General features: G+C 37.5%; 1 non-coding gene across 1 annotated transcript; it reads left to right on the top strand.

The window, feature by feature from the left end:
• The first annotated feature begins 8699 nt into the window (after positions 1–8699).
• LOC133305135 (small nucleolar RNA R71) lies at positions 8700–8806 on the top strand. The gene has a single exon (XR_009750722.1). It is a non-coding gene; the product is annotated as a small nucleolar RNA R71 (small nucleolar RNA).
• Positions 8807–18496: the final 9690 nt, after the last annotated feature.

The raw sequence follows: 18496 nt of genomic DNA, 5'->3' as shown, positions 1-18496 counted from the left end.
GCTGGCTGCTGCCAACAACAGGAGGTACAACAGGTGTTGGTCTGGGTTCATCTTCTGGTGGTCTAGATGATGAAGGAATTGTTTCAATGGGTTTCTCCATCAGTGGAGGAACTGCTATCCTTTCTTCCTCTGCTAGAGCTCTAGCTAGAGCCTCGTCCACAGTGGTGTCAGGACGGTTAACAGGATACAAGAGGGGGCCTCCCAGACTGATTTGTCTTGGAACAGATGGTTTTTTCTTCTTTTTAGGGATTCCACAAGAATCCCCTTTCCTTTGTTATTTTTCTTATGTGGCTGAGCTTCTTGCCCAGCCACTGATGTTTCTGCAGCAGGAGCTACTTCCTTTTTTATTCTCTCCTCTCCTTGTTGTTGCACAGGAGAGGGGTGTGGTGTGATAGGTGTTGGTGGAGAGTGAGCAGGTGGTGGGGACGGAACGTCAGAGAATGTAGTGGCAGAGCTGCTTCGGGACGTCTCCTTAGCAGCTGGTTTGGGTACTGACGTTCTGCCAGCCTTCAGCCTTTTTCCCAAAGGCTCATTTTCATCTCTCTCTTCCTCTTTGTCAGAGAGGGTGATGGGTTTCTCAAAGGATGCTCCCTCTACCTTCTTGGTGCTGCTGAAGGTTCTCTTCAGCCTTTGACTTGAACGTTCCCCCTTTCTTGGGGGAGCTTTGGCAGGGGATTTTTTTTCCCTGTTTGCTTTCAGTAGCAACATGGGCATCATTTTTCACCTTGGTGGGAGGGGGAACAGTTCTTCTTGCCAGAACGTGGGCAGAAGTGGAGGATTTTGAAGGAGTGGCCTTTGTGGTTTTCTTCTGAGGGACTACAAGAGCTTCCTCCTCATCATCACTGGTGACAGTGTGTCTGAGGTCTTCAGGAATGGGCTGGGTTGTATCAATGTAGGTGCTCCTAAGACCATTCCAGGTCTTAGCATCGATGATAGATGCTACCTTTGTTATGTCATCCTGGTGGGCCTCCACACCAGCTTTTAAGCAGAGCTTGGTGATGAGACAGGGGAGGGAAACTGTGGTCTTTCTCATCTCCCTCTTCAAGCTGTTATAAATGAGGGGTACTGCATCAAAAGGAGTGTTCTTCATGATGCAGTAGATTTGGATTTGGAGGGCCCACTTGACAGTGGCCTCATGCGTGGAGGGAGTGATGTTGGAATTGGCAAATAAAGCCTAGAATCGGGCTCCGTCCCTCATGCTTCCTTTGAAGAGGGATCCTTTGGTGTAGGTGGGGTTCCTGATGGCTATTGTCTCCTTCACGCTCCCCAGAAATTTGGCAACTTCCTTACTCTCCACGTACTCCTGGTATGGACATCTGGAGACAGTAGGAAGGTAGAGTACTTCCTTGATAGCAGCGGGGGAGAACGACACTTGCTTTCCCCTCACTGTGACAATATCAGAGGCATCGTCTTCAGGCAGTCTCCTGGTTTGATACAGGAACTCACCCACCATTGAGACATTCATCTCACGATCTTCAGTGGCAAAACGAAGCAACTTAAGGCTAGTCAGAGACTTCTTCACGAAAGGAGGCAGGACAAGTTTTTCTTGCTGCAAGGATATGTTTCTTTCTGGGTATAGATGGATGATGGGTTCAGTGAACTCTGGCTCTTGGCCACGGCTGGCCACAGGAGTCACTTTCATTGATAGCTTGGTCATTTTTGACAAAAAGAAGGTTAGGGCACAATGTAGAAGAAGGGAAAAGTTTTCTAAGTTAATGGGGAGCAGTAAAACTCGAAGGAAGGAAAGGCTGAGTTTAAATAGACAACTTAGAAGAGGGGAAATGGAAAGGCTTGTGGGACGTGGAGGTTGAGGAAAGGGAGTGGGAAATGTAAGAACCCGCACCGTTAATTAAGGAATTTAATTAATTAATTATGCAAAATAGGAAATGATTCCATAATCGACCCTAATAATTACTATAAGGCTTATATAATTATAGTAACTGATTAAGAATGCTGAAAGTCGCTTTTCGGAGGAAAAGTGCAGATACCGGTTCTGCTAGTCGGTATAAATGCGTACCAAAAAAGTATCCCGGAAAATTATAATAAGTGCATGATAATTACTAGAATATTATATAGGACTTGTAAAACGAGTTTCAAGTTAAAATAATGAGAACTGGTGTCAGAAACTGATACTGGCTATGAAAAGCGCATACTGGAAAGGTGCTCCAAAAAATAAAGTAAAAATATGATAAATCTTAGAAAAATGAGTAGGTTCAGAATCTAAAGTTTGAGATTAAAATGCTAAGCGTAGCTATTGTTGTTAATATTGTGTGGTTAGTGTTAAATGGACTATATATAGTCACTTGCACACAACCCTAGGCTGATACTCAGCCATTTTATGCGTGGGTTGTGTGTGTAGCTGCTGCCTCCTTTCCCTTTTCTCTGTTCCATTGAGTTTTCTTCACAAAAATCCTTCAAGACACCATTTTTATGAGAGATTATACACCTTGAACACTTGTAGCTTGTGAGTGTTGGCCTTGGGAGGGTGTGGAGTGTATCATTCTGAGTTTGTGGCCTCTATGGTGAGGTGTAGTTGCTGACTTTGGGGCTGTCTTCTTGGGTTTGAGGTTGTGTGACCTTGTTCTTGGCTTCTTGAGCTTCAAGAAGCCACCTTTTGGCTTAAAGGGTCAAGCTTGATGACCAAATTCGTATCTTGGTAAAGTCAGAACCATAGTGCTGTGTAGAGGAACCCCTGTGTGCCTCATTTTCGGAGTTTTGGTGCATTGGAGGTATACATGATCATCTTTTGTGCATTTTGATGTTTTAAGCTTGTTTAAGCAATTAAAAATCGTAACTTGAACCTTTTGATAAAAGGAATGTGTTTCTGGGTTCATAACATGTTAATAATCATCTGTATGTGGGGTCAGGTCGCCTCTGTTGAGAAAGTGACTGATGATCCTAGAGAATCGAATGACATTTTTGATGTCATTGTGATGTTTCGAGATCTGAATGTGACTTCCTTGTATGGGGGTGCACTTCTCGAGATGGAGACTGTGAGAGTCGGGAATGAGCTTTTTGAGAAAAACCAGGACGGTGTGTCTTGGAATGCGAAAGGGCATTGTTGTTGTGTGACCTTTTGTTCTGATGCTTGAAGATGAAGATTGAACATCAGAGACCGTCTAGTGAACTTCAACCCTTTTGAAGTACCACAGTGGAAGTGGGAAGGTATTTCCATGGACTTCGTGGTGGGATTGCCGAAGACTCAAGCGGGTTGTGACTCTATCTGGGTCATTGTGGACAGACTGACGAAGTCTGCCCATTTTCTTCCAGTGAAGGTGAGCTTCACTACAGAGCAGTTGGCCAAGCTTTATGTTCGCGAGATTGTGAGGCTTCACGGGGTGCCCGAGAGTATCATCAGTGATAGCGACTTGAAGTTCACATCTCGGTTCTGGGAGGCGCGGCAGGAGGCTTTTGGTACGCAGTCGAGATTGAGTACCGCCTATCACCCTCAGACTGATGGACAGACTGAGAGGACCATCAAGACCTTGGAGGACATGTTGCGAGCTTGCACGTTGGAGCAGGGCTCGGCATGGGATAGGTACCTTCCGTTGGTTGAGTTTTCGTACAACAGCAGCTTTCATGCTAGCCTGGGCATGGCGCCCTACGAAGCACTGGATGGTAGGAGGTGTCAGACTCTTACTTGTTGGTCTGAGGTTGGAGACAAGGAGCTTTTTGGCTTGGACTTTGTCCAAGATACCACCTTGCAGATCCAGATGATCAGAGAAAAGTTGAAGCAGACGCAGAATCGCCAGAAGAGCTACTACGATGTCAAGCATCGTCCACTGGAGTTCAGTGAGGGTGAGCACGTGTTTGTGAGACTTTCACCTGTCACCGGTGTTGGTCGGGCACTCGGAATGAGGAAGCTAAGCCCGCGATTTATTGGGCCATACCAGATTCTTGGTAGAGTAGGACCTGTTGCCTACCGGCTTGCCTTGCCTCCGAACTTGGCTAACATCCACGACGTGTTTCACGTGTCTCAGCTTCGGAAGTAAATCGCAGATCCTTCGCACGTGGTGCAACCGGATGATGTGGAGGTTCGGGAGAACCTAAAGACTCCCGTCGGACCACTCAAGATTCTCGATCGTGGCGAGAAGCAGCTGAGGAGCAAGATCATTCCGATGGTCAAAGTGCAGTGGACCGGAAGAACTCCTGAGGAGTGTACTTAGGAGCGTGAGGACGAGCTTCTCCGGCAGTACCCCGATTTTCGAGACAGGTATGTTTCTGATTTTGAGGACAAAATCCTAAAAAGGTGGGGTGAATGTAAGAACCCGCACCGTTAATTAAGGAATTTAATTAATTAATTATGCAAAATAGGAAATGATTCCATAATCAACCCTAATAATTACTATAAGGCTTATATAATTATAGTAACTGATTAAGAATGCTGAAAGTCGCTTTTCGGAGGAAAAGTGCAGATACCGGTTCTGCTAGTCGGTATAAATGCGTACCAAAAAGGTATCCCAGAAAATTATAAGAAGTGCATGATAATTACTAGAATATTATATAGGACTTGTAAAACGAGTTTCAAGTTAAAATAATGAGAACTGGTGTCAGAAACTGATACTGGCTATAAAAAGCGCATACCGAAAAGGTGCTCCGAAAAATAAAATAAAAATATGATAAATCTTAGAAAAATGAGTAGGTTCAGAATCTAAAGTTTGAGATTAAAATGCTAAGCGTAGCTATTGTTGTTAATACTGTGTGGTTAGTGTTAAGTGGACTATATATAGTCACTTGCACACAACCCTAGGCTGATACTCAGCCATTTTATGTGTGGGTTGTGTGTGTAGCTGCTGCCTCATTTCCCTTTTCTCTGTTCCATTGAGTTTTCTTCACAAAAATCCTTCAAGACACCATTTTTACGAGAGATTATACACCTTGAACACTTGTAGCTTGTGAGTGTTGGCCTTGGGAGGGTGTGGAGTGTATCATTCTGAGTTTGTGACCTCTATGGTGAGGTGTAGTTGCTAACTTTGGGGCTGTCTTCTTGGGTTTGAGGTTGTGTGACCTTGTTCTTGTCTTCTTGAGCTTCAAGAAGCCACCTTTTGGCTTAAAGGGTCAAGCTTGATGACCAAATTCGTATCTTGGTAAAGTCAGAACCATAGTGCTGTGTAGAGGAACCCCTGTGTGCCTCATTTTCGGAGTTTTGGTGCATTGGAGGTATACATGATCATCTTTTATGCATTTTGATGTTTTAAGCTTGTTTAAGCAATAAAAAATCGTAACTTGAACCTTTTGATAAAAGGAATGTGTTTCTGGGTTCATAACATGTTAATAATCATCTGTTTAAGGAGTTCTTGGACTCCAGATCGAGTTTGGATCATTGGAGGTCGATTTTACCTTTAAAACTCAGTTTTCTACATTCTGTCGAAGAAGTATTCGAATACTTTTAGGGCAGTATTTGAATACTTTTCTGGGAAAATGCAGTAATCGAATACTTCGCGAGACAACAACGACCTAGTTTAGTAAAATTGCGATATCTTGAGCTACAGAGCTCTAAATTGAGTGAGGTTTGGACCTATGTGAAGCTAACACATAGGGATACAACTCTATAAATTTTCAGATCCATTGGATAAGTGTATTTCTCTCAGTGTATGTTTGAATTCGAGACCCTATTGCTGGAAATTCAGCTTGTTGTAGGAACTTTGCAAAAATCATAACCGGAGTTATACAACTCCGATTGAGACATAAGATATGTCGTTGGAAAGCTTGAGATGTCTAGTTTAACCTAGTAAAATCTTAGAGTATTTGATAAAGAGTTGCAATGGTAGTTTTAATCTGGTAGTCGAATACCCCTTGCAGGAGTATGGGAATACTTTTCTGGGAAGAAAAGTATTCGGATACCTTTGAAGAAGTATTCGAATACTAGAAAGTATTCGAATACAGTGAGGTTTGATATTCGGATACTGTGGTATTCAGATACTGGGGGGAAAAGTATTCGGATACTTGGTAGTATTCGAATACTTTAATGGAAGTAATCGAATACTTTCAGGAGACAAGGAGTATTCGAATACTCATCGAGGAGTATTCGAATACCTCCTGCAGAAAATGCATAAAATGACTTATAAATAGATGGAAAGACTTAATCACTTATTGTAACCTTGATAGATGGTTATTGATGATTACATACTGTATAAACAGATTGTGATTGTACTGTTTGCGGGCTTTGAGCTAGTGTGGACTCTTGGCTTGGATAGTTAGCTTGCAAGGTAAGCTTTCGTGTCCTCAGTTTAGCCTTGTTGTGGTTCCACCATGTCCCATGGGGGTATGGTATATGCATGCTGTGTTATATGCTTTTGATGTTTTGAAAATGCTGTTGAGCTGTTTTATGCTAGTGTCTTTAAGATATGCATGTGGTGTTCCACTTATACGGTAAGCCTGAGTATGTGGTACATACAATATGGTGAGGCTGTGGGTGAGGTACAAGCGATGTTCCTTGTACTATCTGTAGGGGATAGACGTATACTTATTCCTGCATTTCTCTGGCCAGTAGAATAGTATCAACACACATGTCATGAATATTTGTTGCACTGCATAGTTTTGAGAACTTATACTGATGTAAATGATTTTAGAACTTATATTGCACATGTAAGCGAGCTTGGGGTGGAAGATCCTTGAGGACCCCTTGTCTTACTGAGATTTCTAGTTTAGAGATCTCACCCCACGTTTGAGGCGCTTATTTCAGGTTCAGGTAATGTTGAGACCTCAGGCGGCAGGAGGCCGGAGCTGAGTTAGATTTACTGTTATTTATGCTGACATATTGGATGCTGGATTTGCATGTTGATTATATGTTTATAGCTTCAGTTTATGTTTATGGAGTTTTATGTTGAAACTTGTTGTTTACGCTGTTTATTTGGTGAGCAAGGGGATTGTCCATGACACCTAGTATTATTTATGTCTTGAGTCTGTTGGGAGTTGTAATAATGTATCAGGATATTGTCCGGATTACGAGATGTAATGCCGTGATTTAGATACACACTTTATTTATATATTGAGTAATTTCAGTAGATGTCTTATTGCAATTTACATACAAGTGATATTTTATGAAATTGATTAAGTAATCAACTTGGCTAAGTTTAATGACGTCATAATTGAAAAGAAAAAGAATATTCCGCAATTTTAATTAAGCACCGCTTAATACGATGTAATGTTAATATTCCGGGTATACAAGGGGTGTTACAGGAAAGGTGGTGGAATGGGGACGTTACAGAACGAGTGGTCAGTAGTGAGTGGTATGTAACTGATGATGATGGATGTAAGCAGATGGAACGGTTTAGGTTAGGACGTGGGAGAGAGGGAAAAAGAAATGGTGCAGTTGCATTAATGGTTGAGGAGACGGTTGCTTTTTCTGAGCACGTTTTCAAGATTTGTAATAAGTGAAAATTCGATTTGGCTGCGTATCTTTTTGAGTGACTCAGCAGGGACAAGTGTCCCAGTCATTCTTATCTTCTAACCCAGGGAACGTTCCCTTTGTCTTTTCTTAATAAAAATCCTAATTAGTATTTACTAACTATTATTAAAAGAATAGGTAAAGAAAATGCTGATTAATTAAATGTAAATCTAATCTAATGAAGGGAAAGGGAACGTAAAGCATTACTAATTACTTATTTACTATTATTTATAACAAATTGCAAAATATACATATAAATGAAATATAGTTTTTTTAAAGAAGATTGGGATTGTGTAGTCAGGGACCACCCCAAAACTACGTTCCTGGAACAAAACGTATGTTATTTGAACTTTGGAGTGGAACATCAGACGTTCCTTCCTTTTGGGAGCTATGTGGTTAAGGTTAACAACCCCAAAACTTTGCTCTTTGTCAGAGAGCAAATGAATCCACTGGGTTGCCTCCCAATCATCGCTTAGTTTAATGTCTTCAGCTAGACATGGTACTTACCTCTCAGGTGGATTCAGAAGTGGTTAAGGGAACTTCAGTGTCCCCTGGTAGTGATCCTGGTACTCTTGTTTGGAGATTGGCAGCAATTTGGCCCAGATGAGACTCAATGTTCCTGACAACTGCATCATTCCTGGTGATATATTCTTTGACATAGTTTTCCAAAGTATTGATGCGTTGGTCATCTCTGTGAAATGGAACGTAATTGTTTCTTCTTTGTTGTTCAAACGTTCCACTGCTGCTACCTTGCTGGTACTGCTGCTGAGTGGTGAATGGTCTGTGGTTCATGGGTGGCCTCCATTGGGGATTATGGTTCTGATCTTTTGTGATAGTTCCTCTAGGATTTGAATTGGTATTGCGTCCTGCTTGCTGATTATCCCTGGCTTGGGTGAAGTTCCTTTTGCCAAAGTTTTCTACATAACACACCAATGCAGTGGATGGGCAGTCTGTTGAATCATGAAGGTCTCCACAGGCTGAGCATGGTTCAATTTCAGCTGCTGTGAGTTGCAAGACTTCCATCCTTGGTGTTTCTTGATCATTTTTCAGGTTCTTCACCTCATTCATGAGTGATGCCAGCTGGGCTTCCATGGCAGTTTGTTTATCTAGTTCGAGCATGTCAGGCTTCCTTACTGGGCTCACCTTGTCTATTGGCCATTGGAGACATCTTTCAGCAGTGCCTTCTATGATGTCATACCTGAATTCAAGAGTTCCTGTAAAAAAATATCCTCCTACAGCAAAATCTAAATGTGACTGAGAAGTATGGTCAAGTCCCTTATAGAAAGATTGTAACACTCCCCAACTTTCTACCCCATGGTTTGGACATTTTCTGATGATGTCCTTGTATCTCTCCCATGCTTCATAGAGATTTTCTCCATAAAACATCTTGAAGTTAGAGATTTTTGCTCTTACATCAGCTTGTCGGGACATAGGGAGAAACCTCTCTATGAATTTGTTAGAGAGTTCCTCCCATGAGTGTATTGAACCAGGGGTGAGAGTTTTCATCCATGTTTTTACTTTTAAGCCCAAGGAGTGAGGAAATAACCTCATTCTCATACTTTCCTCTGTCACACCCTCAGCTTTAAAATTATCACAGATATCTTGAAAGGTGGTGAGGTGTGTGTAAGGATCTTCTGCAGGGAGTCCATTGAAGACTTATGCTTCCCTAATCATGTGAAACATGATAGGTTTCAGTTCAAAATTTGGTGCTACAGGAGGGAGGATTACTCCCCTCTCTGGTCTGTTCCTAAAAGGAGCAGCCAGAGTTCTGAAATTTTGTTCAGGAGGAACATCTTCATTATTATTATGATCAGCCATGTTTCAAGAATTTCTACCCTGAGGTTTCTTCTTCTTCTATGAAGTGTACGTTCTGGTTCAGGATCAAAGAGAAACTCAGGTACTTCAATCGAGTGGTCAGAATTTGTTTCAAACTCTTCACTCATAAACCATAAACACAAGTTATATGAACAACAGGTTCAGTGACAAGAAAAATATAAAATCAAATATACAGAGAATGTACTAAAACAATAATAAGACCAAGATTTAGTGTTGCTATCCCCGGCAACGGCGCCAAAAACTTGTTGGGTGGTTTGCTGATGGTGGAAAAATATAAGTTCTGATGGGGGACGTTCCTCTGTTCTATATTGGTGGTAGAACACAGACTCGTTCCTTTACTTCCAACCCAAGTGCACAAGTGCACGCATCAAGTAATAATGGGTGTATTAAGGCCCAGATTATCGTTCCCACGAGGATAGAACTCTAGATATTGTCTTACACTAGTTTATAAAGAATGAAAATGAGAAGAAAAGTTAGTGAATAAACTGTATGGTCAAACGTTCCCTACTGTCTTGACAACGTTCCTCAGGAACAGTAAGTTCAGTCTGATGGCAAACAATTTCTCGCTGTGCTATATATGTGATCCTTCCTGTTTATAAGAAGGTGAGATAATAATCATTCGAGATTTGGTAGATACAGGATTAAATAAAGTAAAAATAATAATACAGTACCAACTATAATTAAGAGACAACAAGTGGATGGTTTAAAAACAGTTTAACAGAAGGAACAGATTCATTGCTCCATTCTTAAATATTTATTTCCTCTGCTCAAGACTTAGCACTTTTTGGCTTTGTCCAGTTTCTTATCTGCCAACTCCGATTCCTCAGCTCATGGACTAGATGGCTCAAAAGTTTCCATATTCCTATGGCTCCCTTGACTCTAACAGGTACTCAGTACAGAACCCTAAAGTGGACGAAGCGGCCCCTTATTCCTAAGGTGACCAATAGTGTTTTTGCCATGACACTACCTGCCCCCAATGGCTAAGCTGTCTGAAATCCCTTCCTTGTGGAAGTTCCTTTCTCAGTATGTGTTCAATTTCCATTGATACACAATGAATATAGCTTACTTAGCCAAAGAAATACAAAAAGTTTTAGTCAAGAGTTCCGAAAATAATTCTTTATGAATTTTGCAGTTTATCCATCCCACAGATAGTTCAGCCCATGGTTGATGTTTTAAACATAATTATTCTAAACAGAAGTCCCATAGACCCGAGATTCAGCTCAGAGATAGCGAATGGAACGAAAAGAAGAAACACTTATATTAAATTGAAAGACAGTTTACAACAAAACATAAAAATGAAGAAGGTGGTTTGATGCTCGTGAGGAGTCTTAGGGGATGATACAGAACAGAGAAGAAAGGTTGTCACTTAACTACAGTTACAGCTATATAAAACTAAATTACTAACTACTATTAGGTGATCTCTTCTTTTAGGACTTTCAATCCCTCCAGAATTCGATGATGTTTTTGTGTTTGGGACGTCCTATTTATAGGCAGAAGAGAGAGTGGCAGTCTTGTAAATCCTTTGGAGTTGGTTTCTTGAATGAAGGGATGGGGCGGTGGCAACAACGTTTAGAAGCTTTGCAAGTTGCTTGATGGGACAGTATTTGTTGATGATTAGCCATTTTCTGCAGTCCCCCAATGCCTTGCTTTCTTCTTGGCCAATGAGAACTCTTGATTCTTTGCTGTTCACGTTTCCTGCTGCTTAAGTTCCACGTTTCCTGCAAAATGAGCAGAGCATTAAATGAAGGTAGCAGGTGTAATAAATGCTCTCAATCCCCCTTTTAATATGTTTTCAAAGGAATATGTCATCATACGTTCTCCCACTTTGTTTTTGTCACAAATGTGTAAAACAAGTGATTTTCATGCTAAGTTGCTCATCATATGAGGGAACATAAGGTATTTTGCCATCAAAATGGGCTTAGATGGGAACAAATTTATGTCCCATCAAGCCTTATCATAATTATTAGGGTCAATTATAGAATTATTTCCTAATTTCACATAATTAATTACTTAACTTCCTTAATTAACGGTGTGGGTTCTTACAGTAGAAGCCTACGAGACAGATGTTTCTCATGAAAAGACCATACTAGAAGGGAACTTCCCTTGGATTATGAGATGATGTATGCACGTTATGTTCAAAAATATTATGTATGCACAGTAAGTGAACTATAGGATGGAGTGATCCTGCAAGGACCCCTAGTTTATTGAGATTTTTACACCCTGTGTTTGGGGAATATATTTCAAGTACCTTCACAGATGGAGAGGGAATTTCACTCGACAAGAGGCCAGTGAAGAGCATACCAGATAGCATGAGGATTTTTGTTTATATATTTTGGGTTAGATATGTCATGTAAACAGACTTATTTTAAGTATTCATGATGTGTCTCCAATTTACTATGTATTAAAGTTTAATATGAGCATGAAATTGATTTAAAAATAATTAAAAGTTATGAGAATTATAATTAAAGTGTTATTTAATTCTCCATAATATTCTCAAAAAAATAATTATATTTTTCAGTAATTTTCAACTCAATAAAGAGATAAATTGGAGAGCTCAATTGGATTTGCTTTGGATTTCTGAATCATATAATTGATTGAAGATCTTATTGAAGATTCTCATGAATATTATGAGAGAAAGTTTTCCTTTAAATATAAAAGGGAAGATTTGAAGGATTTGATTAAAGATATGATTAGAGATCCTAGTGAAGATTCCGTTGAAGATTTTATGAAAAATTAAAAGATATAGTTTCATGAAGGCAACTCTTGGAAACAGAAAGGAAGCTAACACATTCAGAAAGAGATGAGCTTTTGCTGGAGATTGAAGAATTTCATCGAGAGAAGACTTGAAGAATTAGGCAACATTGATTTCTTTTCTTCTTCTTCTACATGACTTCTTCTACTTTTCTTTCTTTCTGTATTTTGTTTAAGCCAGCTATGTCTGGCTAAGTTTCTTTTGTAGTTAGGGTTATGGATTCGATGTGAATCCTATTTGTGGTTTAATTTGGTTTATTTAATAAATTGTCTTAGTTTATTTATGTTTTACCTTGAATGAATTTCTATATGCTTGTATGAACTGATCACTCTTATAGGGATTTGAGGGTTAGGATTCACAATAGACATATTGGGATTCTAATTCTGACAGAGGTAAAATATCAATTCTTGCATGATCTAGACATAGGCTTGCTTGAGATGCAAACTTCATAATTCATCGTGTTTAATGCTTATTCTGAGATGAATAACTAAGACATTAGGGTTCTAATTGGGATAAAAGGGTTAAAGTCACTAAGACATTAGGATTTAACCAACTAATTTTAGAAGATGAATTGTCTTAAATATTTGAGATGAATTACTATTGAAATTAATTTAAACTACTCAAGGAGGATCAAAGGTGAAATGTTCCTAGCTACACCTTTCGTTATTAATATTAAACTCCATTTTAGTTCTCAAAGTTCTTTGCATGATCTAGACAGAGGCTTGCTTGAGTTGCAGACTTCATAATTCATCATGTTTAATTCTTATTCTGAGATGAATAACTAAGACATTAGGGTTCTAATTGGGATAAAGGGTTAAAGTCACTAAGACATTAGGATTTAACCAACTAATTTTAGAAGATGAATTGTCTTAAATATTTGAGATGAATTACTATTGAAATTAATTTAAACTACTCAAGGAGGATCAGAGGTGAAATATTCCTAGCTACAGTTTTCGTTATTAATATTAAACTTCGTTTTAGTTCTCAAAGTTCTTTGCCTGAATTATTTTAATTGCAATTGTCTTTAAATTTATTTTTATTTTAATTGCAATTGGTTGATGTTCTGGGAACATATCCTTGGATGAGAGCCCGTAGCCTATATGCCGAGGCCAATAGGCTGAATGTTACATGGTTTTGGCTATGACCATTCCAGCTTCATCGTATGTTTACTCCCTATGCATCCTTACTTCACTAAATCCTATGCTTTATCCCTTTTTGGTTGTTATGATTCGTTGTTGATATTACACCTGAGTGAGCCATTGGGCGGAGTGATCTCCAGAATTTCTGGGTTACTAAGATATATTCGTATATCTCACCCCATGTTTGGGGCATTATCTCAGGTAATTGTAGCGGGACTGGAGCCATGGGCAAGAGGCCCACATGATGAGCACTCGGAGTTAGAGGACTTTTTGCATTTTGAGGCCACTATTGGCATAGGCTAGACTTAGGGCATAAACATTGTATATTGCTTTAGGATTGTTCATCTTGTCATATTTATTCATGCCATATTTTGCCTAAGTCTAGATGATGATTTATTTTGTTGTATTTGGAGGTACCTTTATGTATTTATGCTTACCATTTGGAAGAATTGTAAATTATAAATTATGGACCTTGTGTAATATTTAAAGTATGTATGTGATGAAAGGGCAGTAGGCCTATTTTAGATTATGATTATGTGTTATTGTAAGAATGCATGCAAATGAGACCATGTGACTGTAATAAATCTGAGTTTGATAAAGTAAGTAATGAATCATAAATGGATGAGAATATGTTAAATTATTGTGGGTAGTAAAAGCACCAAGGCATTGTTGGTCCTTGAGTACCACCCTTGTCTATTAGGTACTATTGAGGCATAATAACACACTTTTGATAAAGTGGGATAGGTTGAATAAACAAAGGAGGTGCTGCCAAAATTTATACTAAATGAAAGATTTTAGGCTAACTTTGGGAGAGCATATCTCCCTCCATAGAGATCCAATAGGGACGTGCCATACATCATATTGAAGCTTGAGATGTCAACTATGTTGTGTCAAAATTTGGTAGTCATTGGAGTTGTACGCAGACCCGTAGACGCATTTGAGTGAGGATTGTCCTGAATGCCCTGCACATGGGGGCTGTCGGGTGGCATTTTGGGGAAAATTATTTCTCCCTCAATTCTTGGTCAAATTAGGCCCATGATATGTCAAATTTGAGAGCAATTGGTGGAGTAATTTGTTCAGAATCTCAAAAATGGTAGGGTATATTTGGTGCCCTGTTTGAGATTGGCTGGCAGTTTTGCTTGTCCAACTTCAAACGGTGATAACCGGAGCAAATGAGAACTTTATGGGGCGTGTGATACCTTGTTGGAAAGGTGATTGAGTCTAGAATAACATACTAAAATATGAGAGGCTTGTAACCACTAAATCACGGTCAGTGTCCAAAAGACAGAACCATGTTCAGTTTTGTAAAAACCGTAAAAGTGATATTTATGCTAAGTGGGTTTATGGGAACCCTTAGTAACTTAAGATAAGAAGAGTATGATGGTTAAGAAATTTTTTTTAATTTTTTCGCGTTTAGATTTTAGTTATGATCACAGCTTTTATCATTACATTTTATTATTGTTTTAAATGCTTACGTAATGAAAAGGAAAAAGTTTATTCGTATTTTTAAATGAACTGTTGAGATTGTAACTGCGCTTAATATCATAATCAATGTTAACAATATCGATGTACAACGGGCTGTTACAATCCTCGTGGGATGATAACTCTACTCACTTTTTTATTACTTGTACGACTGGTATACTTGCCGTGATCACAATAAGTTTTTGGCGCCGTTGTCGGGGATTAATTTATGCCAATATTATTCGTAACTTTCGATCTTTGTTTTTCTTTTTAGTTTTCGTTTTTCTTTTTACTTTTTATTTTTTTATTTTTAGTCTTTGTTACTCTCTGAAAAAGCATGTCCAGATCTACATGAGCTTAATCAGTCAATAAGTTGAATAAAATTTATGAAGCATGTATGATATTTTGAGAATTCACAAAGAATGATTGTCATGATATTGCATTGAATATGATATTGAGTTTATGACTGCTTGTTTAATTAAATTTCTTTTTGAGAATTCTTTGACAATGCTTTGTTGTGGAAAATAGGAAATAGAGTTCTTTGAACCTAAATAGTTTATTTTTTTTAGAGATGCCTCACTGTAGTAATACTTTAGAACTTGATATGTTTCTTTGTGATAAATGCATAGATTGAGATGACAAAGGCATTTTATTCTATATAACCACTTGGCCAAATAGACCACCCAATAAATTTTCCATTGCTAACCCCTTTGAGCTTGAGATTTATTTTTCTTTTATTTACCCATATTTTTACTTAATCCCTAACTTCAATTATCCCACCTTTGAATGAGATTGAAAGACTTATCAAATATTCAAGTGAAGCTATTATGAATAGTATTAAGTAATGAGAAGAGGGGAAGAATGCTCATAGTGAGGAAGAAAAATATTAAATAAATCTGCAGTAGTTATGTTTATGTTAAAAAGAAAAAGAAAAATACATTTTTTTAAGTTTCTAAATAGGCAGCAATTAAGAAAATAAAAAGGTGGTAGAAGGGAGAAAAGTATGCCGTTAGAAAATAAACAGGCGGTAAAGAGAAGAAGTAATGAAGGAATGTATGATGTGAATTGACTGGTTTTTTATTGGATAATGTGTTTCAATCTCATACAAGAAATTTAACTACTTCCCAAATAGTGTTACCCCCATAACATGCCACCTTATAACCCTGAAAAGACCTTTTGATCAATATATGCATATTATCTATGTTTCTCACTTTCAGAAACTTAAGAATAGGATCAAGCCTATGATAGTGCTATTACATTGATAGATTTAGTGATTTTACCCCAAACACTTGAGTGATGAGTGTTTTGTTTATCCTAGTGAGGGGTACTCAAGTTAGATTATATTCCTATTGAAAACTGGAATTATTGTTTGAAGTTATCAAAAAATTGGAAGTCATTCATGCTTAGCATAGTATTCTCCTGAGCATCTGCTCTGAATTACTTGTTTGTTGCAATGTTATGCTTGAATTTCATGTATTCTTCTTCCAAGGTCACTTTCCTGCTTCATATTGTTTATTCTTGTTTATTGTTTGGCACAACAATGTCTAACTCTAAGAATTGTTTGATGTGTCTCCAATTTATTATGCATTATAGGTTAATATGAGCATAAAATTGATTTAAAAATAATTAAAAGTTATGAGAATTATAATTAAAGTGTTATTTTATTCTCAGTAATATTCTCATAAAAATTCTTATATTTTGCAGTAATATTCAGCTCAATAAAGAGATAAATTGGAGAGCTCGAGTGAATTTTTCTTTGGATTTCTGAATCATATAATTGATTGAAGATCTTATTGAAGATTCTCATTCATATTTTGAGGGAAAGTTTTCCTTTAAATATAAAAGGGAAGATTTGAAGGATTTGATTAAATATATGATCGGAGATCCTAATGAAGATTCCATTGAAGATCTTATGGGAAATTAAAAGATATGATTTCATCACTATAAAAAGGCAACTCTTGGAAACAGAAAGGAAGCTAACACATTCAGAAAGAGAAGAGCTTTTGCTGGAGATTGGAGAATTTCACAGAGAGAAGACCTGAAGAATTGGGCAACATTAATTTCTTTTCTTTTTCTTCTTCATGACTTCTTCTACTTTTTTTTTTCTTTTTTTTGTTTAAGCTAGCTATGTTTGGCTAAATTTCTTTTGTAGTTAGGGTTATGGATCCGACGTGAATTCTATTTGTGGTTTAATTTGATTTCTTTAATAAATTATCTTAGTTTATTTGTGTTTTACCTTGAATGAATTTCTATATCCTTGTATGAACTGATCACTCTTATAGGGATTTGAGGGTTAGGGTTCACAATAAACATATTGGATTCTAATTCTGACAGAGGTAAAATATGAATTCTTGCATGATCTAGACATAGGCTTGCTTGAGATGCAAACTTCATAATTCATCGTGTTTAATGCTTATTCTGAGATGAATAACTAAGACATTAGGGTTCTAATTGGGATAAAGGGTTAAAGTCACTAAGACATTATGATTTAACCAACTAATTTTAGAAGATGAATTGTCTTAAATATCTGAGATGAATTACTATTGAAATTAATTTAAACTACTCAAGGAGGACCATAGGTGAAATATTCCTAGCTACAATTTTTGTTATTAATATTAAACTTTGTTTTAGTTCTCAAAGTTCTTTGCCTTAATTATTTTAATTGCAATTGTTTTTAAATTTATTTTTATTTTAATTAAAAAATTACTCTTCAATTTACTTTGATCTGTCCAAATTAAAGGGAATAGTGAGAATAGTACTTGATGCAATTAATCCTCGTGGGATGATAACTCTACTCACTTATTTATTACTTGTATGATTGTATGCTTGTCATGATCACTCCAATTCACACGAGGATGCACATTTTGAGGCCTAGATGTTGGCTACATGTATTTTGCATAATTTCAATTATGTAGATTTGTTTAAAGAACAATGTATATGGATTATGTAAGCTTAAAGCTTAATGTTTATGTTCAAGAGACTATGATGCTGTAATTGGACATTATGTTGGAATGCCTATCATGGAAATTATGCTGGTCAATCAGGTATCACAATGAGTTGAGATAACCTTTAAGTTAAGAATGCAACCAAGTACTGTCAATTTTAATTATGTCAAGTACGGTCGACTTAGAAAGTCCATATCTTACTCAATTATTAACCAAATGAGACGTGTAAGATATCAAATTAAAGCTTATGATGTATACTTTCACTTCATAGAAATGAGATTTTTCTGGGTTGTGAGTCATTCCTAGTTTTGCAAAAATTGAACATTGTCTAAATTTGTATTTTATGCTGATAGATTCTGGCTAGTATTTGTAAAGGCAGTATCTCCTTTATTTCTTAACCAAACAGGTCATATTATATATCATATTAAAGTCCCAGAAGTCTTGTTTCTTGCCTCCAAATATCAAAATTTTCTATTTAGCAAAACATCCCTAGTTTGATGTGGAATCGAAGTTTCCAAAAACCATCAATAGCTTACTGTCAAGAATTTAACATGTTTTGAAGAACCATGACTCTTGCAATCCTTACCCATTTATGGCAAATAATGTGTCAGTTTAAAACCCTAGAGGTATAAGCATATGTGCTAAAATAATAAGACTGAAAGAGCTATTCCATTAGCAGTGTTGTGAACGCTTCATGCACTGGGAACACCTCATATACTGAAAATGCCACATGTACTGAGAATGCAAGTATTCAATGTTAACGGACCTTAAGGAAGTTGAATTAACTAATCCCAACATGATATGAAGTCTTCGTGTAATTTATCAATGTTTACAACTTGGTAAAAGATTAAAGCACATGGAACTGAGATGTTTAAATGAGAGCATGAATGATTATAAGTAAGAATGAATTAATCAAAGAATATGGAGTGTGTTATTCAACGAATTAATAGTGTATGGGCACTAATTAAGAAAA

The sequence above is a fragment of the Gastrolobium bilobum genome, unplaced genomic scaffold (assembly GCF_033153095.1).
Source record: "Gastrolobium bilobum isolate Gb01-03AN ecotype WA unplaced genomic scaffold, APGP_CSIRO_Gbil_v1 utg6234, whole genome shotgun sequence".
Classification (NCBI taxonomy): Eukaryota; Viridiplantae; Streptophyta; class Magnoliopsida; order Fabales; family Fabaceae; genus Gastrolobium; species Gastrolobium bilobum.
Note: the sequence above shows the minus strand (reverse complement) of the source record. Positions and strands in the feature narration are given on the sequence as shown.